We start from the raw sequence: 10,656 nt of genomic DNA, 5'->3' as shown, positions 1-10,656 counted from the left end.
GAATCCTCCTCAACACAGTGCCTCATGTTGCCACTACCAATTGAGCAGAGCTGGCAGGTGAGGTGATAAGTGTATGGTGGCCTTGGGTTGAGGTATCCCTGATGCTAGCATCCTTTTTGAAAACGTGGAAACCTTTTTGGGATTAGATAAGACCTTAAAATGGCTTCAAATCATAAACAGCAAACTGCAGGGTAATTAGTTCATCAAGATTCTGATTAAGATTCCTGGTGGCAAGCAATAAAAATCAACTCTGGCCAACTAAAGAGAAAACACCAAATCTGAAGGTACCGGGTTGTTCGCAAAATTGAACCAGAGGCAGAGAAAAGAGGCGAGACCACAGACATTAACAGTGAGAACACAGTCATATTTGTGCCACAGGAGCTTGATTGAGGCGCTACCAGCACAGTTGGTGCCGGGCATTCCTCACCATGGCCACTGTGTTGGCAACTCCACTGCCAGCCTCGATAACCTCTACCTGAGCCCATGTCTTTGGATCACGCTCCAGGTCCCAAGTCCCAGGGGAGAAAGCCAGTTGCTTGAGCACAGGTTAGGTGCTGTCTCCGGTAGGTGAGAACAGAGGGAAGGCCTCTGCCCAAGGATTTGGGGGCCCTGCCTCCCAACTTACCCCACACTCTGGAAAAATGCCCCTAGTACCAAGCAGTTTCACCTACTAAATCCCCTTCAAAGGGTCTAAAACCTTCTGCATTCAGATAATTTACCATGGAATGTTCCTGCCAGTAAAGACTTGATGTCAGCAGTTCAACTCCTGTTTCAGAAACTCAAGTGGCTGCTTAGCCTTAGCATCAGAGCTGGGACTAGAACACTGACCTCCCAGCCCCCCCAACTCCAAGTGGTCTTTCTGCCCCACTGCACTCTCCTCCAGCCCGCCACTGGTCTAGTCCAGAAGGTGGGCATTGCCATGGCGGCAGGAGGTCACAGCTCTTCCAAGCTTGGATTAAGTTCTTGAGGGGTCCTAACTCTTTAAGAAGGGATGAGCAGTAGCTCTATATAATTTAATCTTAACTTTGTAAACACAACTTTCAGGTGAATGCATTTATAATTCAGTGAAACACCACTTCTCCGGTTTCTGCAAGCTTCTGTATATTTCTTCTGAGAAAATGATTGCTCCAGGGACAAGTTCCTAAACACCACAGCAAGGACCTCTGGGAAGCAGGACAACAGGATGCATAGTGCTGGCGGTGAGAGGAGGAAGAGGAAAGACAGACAGGGAGGAAGCTGGCACTTCCAGTGACTTCATTATTTTTCATCAAGTGGCAGCACTGCATCTTGGTTGGACAGGGCAATTAACAGCTCCCCAAGTTCCTAATGAGCACTGTTCCTGAGATGAGAGCTTCCTGCAGGGTTTCCCAAGGGAATTTATTCCTGGAAGCTAACTTCTCAAAAGTGGCCTCCTCTGGGTGCACCTGGGTCCGGGGCTACTGGATTTGGCCAATTGGTTAGAAACAGGAATTCTGGAGCCAGAGCCACCATGGAAATTTGTGAAGGAAGATCAGTAGCACAGCTCAGCCCGGACTCCAGCACTCATAATTGTGCCCAACAAGGACACTTAACCCTTCCCTAGGAGCTTATGGGTCCTGCTTTCTTGCAAGCCTCTTCTGAGACACTTTTTTTTCCGCAGGGGTCCACCATGCTTTGTACCTTAGCTTACTTGGGCATGGATACAGCCCCCAAAGGAGAGTTTATGGTTGGCCAGGAGCCAAAGCTTTGTCCTAGAGCAGAACCTAACCAACCAGACTCTCTCCTGGGGAACTTGAACTAGAGACTTACAAAGAATTTATTACTAACTATTAGCAAGAATAGTAGAACTTGAAGCTCAGAGACACTGAGTCTCTGAGGGAAAGAGGAAGGCTCTTGCAGCATGGCTGCTTGAAAGAATGCAGAGAACAATATGCCCTGTGATTTGAGATCATCGGAATTCCAGATCTCTGTGACCCAAAAGATCCTCATTCACACACCCAAACACATGGTCACATAGCCAAGTGGACAATGAAACATTTTTATCCAACTGACTCAAGCCTAAAGGAGTCCACTTTTGCCTCACACTGAGAAGACATGTGGGATTCAGCCAAGTTTTAAAAATGACTTCAGTCCTAATCTTAGTTTGTTAGTGAAACATGGACAGGGTTAAAATCTAGGAGCAATTGGTTCCTTAACAAGGAGAAATATTCTCAGTGGAACATAATCCTCTAAAACCCCAAGATCTAGCCTTTAATAGCCATTAGCCATCTAGAAACAATGGAAAATGGTGGGAGGCCTTTGGTTCAGTGGAAAGCACTGACCATAGGTAAATTATGGAGGTTCCCAGGGCCACAGTCATCTGATCTGTAAAGCGTGGCCTGCAAAGTATGGGCTGACCCTTATGCCTCTTCAGCTCCCACTCACCTTCTATGAACAGCTCTAGCCATACTCATCGCTTCCATGGTACTGTTCCATGCCTCCATGCAAAGAGTACGTCTATTTAAAATGCCTTCCCAAGACTTATTTGCGTAGCAAACTCTATTCCAACCTTCAATACTATAGGAACTAAATCCCTTGGGTTGTAGGATATGAAAACTGACACTGAATGATTAGAAGGCTCTGGGATGCCTTGCAGATTTAAAAAAAAAAAGAGTTTAACTACCATATTTCAATATGGACAGTGATAAGAAAGCTCATGAATTGAGGAGTGTCACTCCAAAGAAGTGGTTCTCAATTGGGAGTGATTTTTGCCCCCCAGGGGACATTTGGCAATGTCTGGAAATGTTTTTGTTTGTCATGACTGGGATATGGGGTGTTAGAGGCATCTACTGGATGGAGCCAGGGCTGATGCTAACTACCTTACGATGCACAGGACAACTCCTCTCACCTCAGCAAAAAAATCAATCAGCCCAAAATGCCAATGGTGTCAAGATCGAGAAACCATGCTCTAGAGGAATGCTATCAGCATGATTCAGTTCCAATGATGCCCTGCCTGTAAGACTCTCCACTCTAGTGTTCAGTTTACTGTGAGAGGGAACCTGATTGGCTCACCTTGAGAACTTGTCTACCCCTGAATCTATCAACTATGGCCAGGGAAGCAGAATCACCTAATATAGACTTGGCCACTGGAGACCCTTCTCTCTGTATTGGGAATATTTCCAGAAAAAAATGACTTCTTGTAAGCTGTGCATCCCAAGAGCAACGGGACCAGAGCCCAAAAAGACATTACCCTTTGGGAAGCCTTCCTACCCTCTTTAAGATAGAGTTACCTATCTGCACTCTTGGCTCTCACTTTATCTGGTACATGCTTAATTTCACCGAATTCTGATTAGTTTGTCCATGTCTCTCTCTCTCAAGAGACTCAGAATTCTCTATAGATTGAAACTGGAGATTCCTCATCTCTGGAAGCTCAGTGTCAATGTTCTTATTGAATTCCTCATCTCTGGAAGCTCAGTGTCAATACCTGTTGCTATGTAACAAAATACCCAAAACTTAGTCACTTAACAACCATTTCACCTCATGATTTTGTGAGTCAAGAATTTAGGCAGGGCTCAGTTTAGTGATTCTTCTGTTGCACACAAGCTCAAATGGGGTAATCAGGAGTATCCAGCTGGGAATTGGGCTAGTCTAGAGGAGTCCAAGATGGCTCCTTGTATAATTGGTACCTTAGTAGGACAGCTGGAAAGCTGGGTTCAGCCTTTGTCTGGGCTCAATCTCACGCTCCTGAGACCATGATCTGAGCTGAAGCCAAGAGTTGGCTGCTTAACTGACTGAGCCACCAAGGCAGCCCAGGGTAGCCACATTTCTTATGTGGCAGACCAGGGCTCAAAAAGCAAATGTTTCAAGAAGATGTAGGCTGAAACTGAACGGCTCTTAAGACCTATCATTAGAAGTCCCAGAACATCATTCAGCTGGGTCCTCTGAGCCAAGCAAGTCACTAAGAACTGCCCAGATTCAAGGGGAAGAGAAATGGATTCCACTTCTGGATGAGGGACAACATGCCAGAACAGAAAGGGAAGGAACTAGTGGTCATCATCCTTACGGATGATCTACCACAGGCTAGACTGGTAATGGCTCAATAAGCGTTTAATGGGCAGGTTAATCAATATGAAGATAGATTAACCCTCCTGAGTTCACACAGTTGATAGAATGGTTAGAAAACAAAGCAAATGAAAAATGCTTTTGAAACTATCAAGTGCTATCAAGATGTAAGGGGGTTCCTGTTGGGAGAAATAGTGCCAAGCTCAGTCCAGTTTTTAAGTGGATGTTTGCAGGGTTCCCTCTGGGCTCTCTTTTCTTTCATTGCAGAGATTCATGATGGCCGTTACTAATCAATCTCTGTTCTTTTCTGCTGGCATTGCACATGGTCTCAGAATCATTCTCCACACAGCACTCCTGTCATCCAGCACAAATTGGTCAGAATTGACGTAGACATCAAAAACCTCTTTGCTCTCTTGCCTAAATTCGTATTGCTAAGCCATCCCCCAAAACCCAGGTCCTTAGTTTCTTAAACCATATACACAAATTGCTTCCTTATTTTTTTTAAAAGAGAAAAATATAAAGTTTAAACCCTGAGGAAGATGAAATGACCCTCCAAAATTGGATTTATAATGGAAATACAAACTGATTATGGTACTGAGCTATGCCATTACAAATTATTTTTTAAAAATAACTGTATGCAAGAATAGTCATATGACATCTCATAAAGGAGAAAATCTGTTTACCTTGACATATTTTCCTCTGTGAAAACTCCATTTTAAGGTGAGGCAAGCCAAAACTTGTATATCTAGATGAAAGCAAGCCTTGCTGGCTGGCCACCATCTGCTTCCATCCTCCTCACCCACCCAGATTCCCCTAACACCCACTCTGCTGACTACTCAGCTGTTTAGGGAATTTGGAAAATACGTTTTGACTCTTCAACTAAAGACCTTAAGGGAAACCGAGAAAACAACACCATACAACCTCTAGCTCTAGTGTGACTTTCTGCCATTTAATCATACCTTTGACAGGGTGCATAGCCCTGAAATCTTTCTCTTCCTTTCTCAGCCTCTAGGCTCCCACCACTGTCCTCAGGCAAGAAAACAGGCTGAAAACAAGTAAGAGAAGTTGGAGGGCCACCTACGTGTCTCAGGACTCTGAGCCCATTTACTTACCTGTATAATAGGAACAATCAAAGCAGCCTTGAGAGACCAAGAGAGTTCAAAGGCAGTGGTGGATGGGAACCTGGGGGTTCTCTTTTCAACTATGCCAGGAACTACCAGCAAAATATGAACAGAACAATCAGACAGTTAGCTTTCCAAATGTCAGCTTCCCAGCTTCCTCAAATGTGGGCAATTCCAGGATGTGTAGCTATCCTTCCAGGTGGCAGGAATCAGGCCCTACTGACTGGGGCATTGCTTCATGGAGCCATGTTCTATACTGTCTTCTTAGAAACAACCCAAGTAGAGTAATAGCAAACCCTACGAGTACTGTGCTATACACCAGCTCCTACACCCAGTGTTTACAAGCAAGTCTGTGAAGTAGGTGTTATTGTTCTCATGTTACAGATGAGCAAATGGGGGCACAGAGTGGTAAGTAGCTCACTCAGCATTTCCCAGCTAGTAAATGGCAAAGTCTGGCTCCAGTAGCTTTAACCTCTAGGCTATGCCAGCTTTCCAGAAGATGCAGATGGTTGGAAAGAAGATAGGGCCAAGCAGGTCAGCTGGAAAGAGTTTCTCCTTCCACTTCTTATGCCTCACAAGTAGCATTTTCAGCTTTACACCACAAGGCAAATAAACAAACCAGAGCTGCGTGTAAAAACGTGGGCAATTCTCATGTTTGGTGTCAAGCATTGTGTTAAGCAAAAAAAAAAAAGCAGAAGGATGATACACTATGATTTCATTTATATAAAGTTTTAAAACATACAGAAGGTGACATATTATCTGGAGATGAGATATGATCTAGAGATTTGTACATATACAGCAACTGCACCAAGACGTTCCCTGGAATGAGAAACCTTGCTTTCAAGATTCACCTTGGGGACAGGTGCCTCCTGGGACAGTACCCAAAAGCCTTCACGTATATCTGCTATTTTGAAAATTGAGTTCAATGGTGGGAGCATGAATGTCCAGTAAACTTCTGTGCCTTTCTGGATGTCTGAAATATTCCCTGATTTAAAAAAAAAATTTTTTTTCTACCTTAGAATACTGACATCTCAATGTGGACATCCGGTTCATCTGTTGCCCTTTAGTTTATATCTGCTTCTACCTCTTTACATTAATTATCAGATGGTCCGAGTTCTTCTAATAATGCCAGTGTAATATTAACAGCTCACATTCTGGGGGAGCTTAGTATGAACCAGCACTTATATAAAAACACCAACTCACTTAGATTCAAAGGAACTCTAAGGTGGGGACTGTTAGCTCCTTTTTGCAGATTCAGGAACTCAGGTTTAAAGGAGCTGGGGACTTTCTGCGGTTCCTCAGCTACTATGTGGCAGAGCTGGGATTTGAATCTGTGTGGGTCAGACCACAGGGCCTAAATTTGAGCAAAAGTCAGGTGCCAGGGGGAGGAGCGAGACAAACGGGAAGGATGACACGGCCCCGACCTCCAGGGGCCTCTGCTCCATCGTGGATGGCTTGTGCCCTCATTTTTCCAGCTGCTGGGAGTGCTGCCGGCTGAGCTCTCAGCTGAGTCTCTCCCTAGGACTTACCCTTGGCTGAAGAAAATCCAAAGATGCACCCTCTTCCTGGAGCAGCAGCTTCCTATGCCTGTTGATTTGGGATTATAAAGGCCAGCCTTTGGCCAACTCAGAAGGGCCTCCCAGTTTGGAGCTCCTGGGGGTGAGGACCTCAGCTCTGACTGCACTGCAGCTCCACTTCTCCCTCTGCCTGCTCCTGAGCCATCATTCCCCCATGAGGTTAACCCCAAGAGCATCCCCCAGTTACTGTCTTGCACACAAATCTCCATCCCAGAACCTGCTTTCCAGGGAACTGGCCTGCTACGGTCCCATGGGGGAAGGATGGCTATCACATAAGACACTGGAATGATCCCAGGCTACACCGTGAATATCCCAGGGAGAGGTCAGGAGAGCCCAAGGAGTTTACAGACAACTTCCTACAGGAGGTGGGGACCAACCTGAACCTTGAAAGATGGGGAAAATTAGACTATTATTTGACTGTCAGAAGGCATGAAGTACTGATGCACACTACAACATGGATGAACCTTGAAAATACTCTGCTAAGTGGAAGAAGCAGACACAAAAGACCACATGTGCAATTCCACTCATGTGAGACATCCAGAGCAGGGAAATCTATACAGAAAGAAAGCAGATTGCTGTTTTCCTGGGTCTGATAGCCGGGGCTGGGGACTGGGAGGTGAGAGCTAAGGGATGTGGGGTTTCATTTTGAGGTGATGAAAATGTTCTAAAATTAACTGGAAAGGTTGCACATATCTGTGAATGTACTAAAAACCATTGAATCTTACACTTTAAACTGATGACTTGTGCGGTGTGTGAATTGTATCTCAATAAAGCTGTTAAAAAGAAAAAAGACAGAGGAGGGGGGTCTGGTTGGCTCAATCAGTTAAGTGTCCAATTCTTGATTTCTGCTCAGGTCATGATCTCACGACATCGAGCCCTGCGTCAGGCTGCACACTCAGGGGGGAGTCCGCTTAAGATTTTCACTCCCTCTGCCCCTCCCCCTACTCTCTCTCTCTTTCTCAAAAAAAAAAAAAAAAAAAGACAACGTGCATGGGTTGACAGGAAGCTGAGAGAACTGCACATGGGCCACCATGTGAGCAAGGTGTGGCAACCTGAGTGTGTGGGTGTGTGCAGGTGAGACAGGAAGTAGAAAACAATAAAGACAGTCGGGAGGCTTTGGCCACATAGGGAAGGCCTATGCCCACACAGGAGGAAGCTTGTCCCGGGAGATCTGGGTGTAGTCAGGTGGAAATGGTGCTTTACTTTAGGCTGATCAGTCTATACCGAAAGGACAGTGAGTCAGTGGAGGCCGAGAGACCAGTCAGGGGACCCTTGAGGCAATCCCGTATGTGGGCTGGGGGACAGTGTCTTTGCTGCAGCAAGATATTACCTCATTTAAGGCACGTGCACACGCACACACATCCACACACACATGCACGTGAATGCACAGGCATATACACACATGCACACACTAGAGTTACATGTCCTTTTGTGTCTTTCTCGACTCACTGGGCTCATCCCTGTATCTCTCCTACCAGTCCACCTGTGTCCCACACCACACGCTCAACCACATCAATATCCACCATGACTGCCTTCCTAAAAATGCTCTCTGCCAGGCTCTAGAATTTCCTTTGAGATGGGAGTGAGCTTACAACAGTGTGCAGCCTCCCTATGAATCTTGTCAGTTACCTCAACAACGCTTTCTCACCTCCTAAAACCAAAGCTATAATTTGGGCAGGGATTTTTGTTTGGCTGAAGATAAAAGTAATCTTGCCCTTCCCCCAGGACCTCACCCATCGGCCATCTGGGACTTCATTAAATCACTCTTATCTACTCCCAAGAGTGAGCTGAGAGTCTGTTCACCCAGCTCATCGTGAATGAGGTCAGCCAAGTGAGATGACTCAGGCCATGCCCCCAACCCAACTACCCTAAGAAACACAGAACATTAGAGGCAGATGGACCTGAAAGGTCCTCCAGCCCCACTTGGCCATTTGACAGGGGAGGACCCTGGGGCCCTCCACCTATCACTCACTGGAGGAGGCAGAGGGGCTTCCCCTCCCTCTTAGTTTCACCACTGAACAAGTCTGACCTGACATTCCACCCCTGACATGTGGGGAACAAGTCAGTGTGTCTTCTTCCCCTCCCCAGGGGAGTGGGCAAGAGTTCTTGAAGAGGCTTTTCTCCTGGGTGTCCCTTCTTTCTGAAAACACAGACCTTCCCATACAGACTCTGTGAAAGTCCCTACACTCACCAAGCAGCCACTGGGATCTGGGGTCAAATATCAGCTGAGGACCCCAGCAAATCAACCCTACCTAAAACTGAATCTGTGTCTCTGCTTTCTTATGGTGTAACCCCAACCTCACCAGCCTGAAGATACAGAAGTGGTAATAGGAATGTACATAACAGGAACGACACTGGAGCAATGTCACTGCTCCTGGCACCTTTCTGCCTGGCTTAAGAAAGTCATGTGCACATGGGGCATCTGACTCTTGATTTTGGCTCAGGTTATGATCCCAGGGTTCAAGGATCAAGCCCTGCATCGGGCTCCTTGCTCAGTTGGGGGGAGTGTGCTTCTCCCTCTCCCTCTGCGGCTCCCTCAGCTCCTATGAGCTCTCACTCACTCCCTCCTTCACTTACTTGCTCTCTCTCTCTCTCAAATAAATTAAATCTTTAAAGAAAAATGATTCTCTCTCTCTTCCTCTGCCCCTCCCCTCCCCTGCTCACACACGTGTTCTCTCTCTCTCCAATAAAAAAAAAAAAAGAGGGATGCCTGGATGACTCAGTGGTTGAGTGTCTGCCTTCAGCTCAGGGCATGATCCTGGGGTCCTGGGATCGAGTCCCACATCAGGCTCCCTGCAGGAAGCCTGCTTCTCCCTCTGCCTGTTTCTGCCTCTCTCTGCATCTCTCATGCTATAAAATCTTAAAAAAATAAAATAAGAAAGAAAACTTTCTTGATACTGTGCACAGTATCAACTCCAAAGGGCAGGGACCAACTCTGTTTTCTTCTTTGCTTTTTCCCCAGAACCTAGATAAGAGCAGTTCAAAAAATAAATTTTATGACAAAGGAGCAAAGACATATGGAGATGATGGAGAAAAGATCGACTTCAACAAATGGTGCTGGAACAACTGGACATCCACATACAAAAAAAGGATCTAGACACAGATCTTATGCAAAATTAACCCAAGATGGGTCATAGATCTAAATATAAATGTAAACTATAAAACTGCTAGAAGATAACAGAAAAAAACATAGATGACCTCGGGTTGGCATCATCTTTTTAGATACAACACCAAAGGCACAATCCACCAAAAAAAAGAAAAATTTCAACTGGACTTCATGAAAATTAAAACTTCTGTTCTGCAAAAGACATTGTCAAGAGAATGAGAAGACAAGCCACAGACTAGCATAAAATTTTTGCAAAAGACACATTTGATAAAGGACTCTTATCAAAGATAAAAAAAGAACTCTTAAAGCTTAATAAGAAGACAAGCTGATTTTTAAATTGGCAAAAGACCTAAAAAGAACTCACCAAAATTGATGATCAGGTAGTAAAAAAAAAAAGCTTATAAAACTATGCCCTGCATTATATGTCATCAGGGAAATGCAAATTAAAACAACAGTGAGATACCATTATGCACCTTTTGAAATGGACAAAAAACTGACACCACCAAATGCTGGCAAGGATGCGGAGCAACAGGAACTCTCAATCATTGTTGGTGAGAATGCAAAATGGTACAGCCACTTTGCAAGATAGTTGGGAAGTTTCTTACAGAGCTCAGTTTATTCTTATCTAGCAACCACATTCCTTGGTGTTTATCCGAATGAGCTGAAAACTTATGTCTGCACAAAAAGCTGCACGTGTACGCTTATAGCAGCTTAATTCATAATTGCCAAGACTTGGAAGCAATCAAGACGTTTCTCAGTAGGTGAATGGGTACACTACACCATAGTACACTATCGTGTACACTATAGTACATCCAAACAATGAAATATTATT

This window comes from Canis lupus, chromosome 28 (genome assembly GCF_011100685.1).
Source record: "Canis lupus familiaris isolate Mischka breed German Shepherd chromosome 28, alternate assembly UU_Cfam_GSD_1.0, whole genome shotgun sequence".
NCBI classification, from domain to species: domain Eukaryota; kingdom Metazoa; phylum Chordata; class Mammalia; order Carnivora; family Canidae; genus Canis; species Canis lupus.
Note: the sequence above shows the minus strand (reverse complement) of the source record.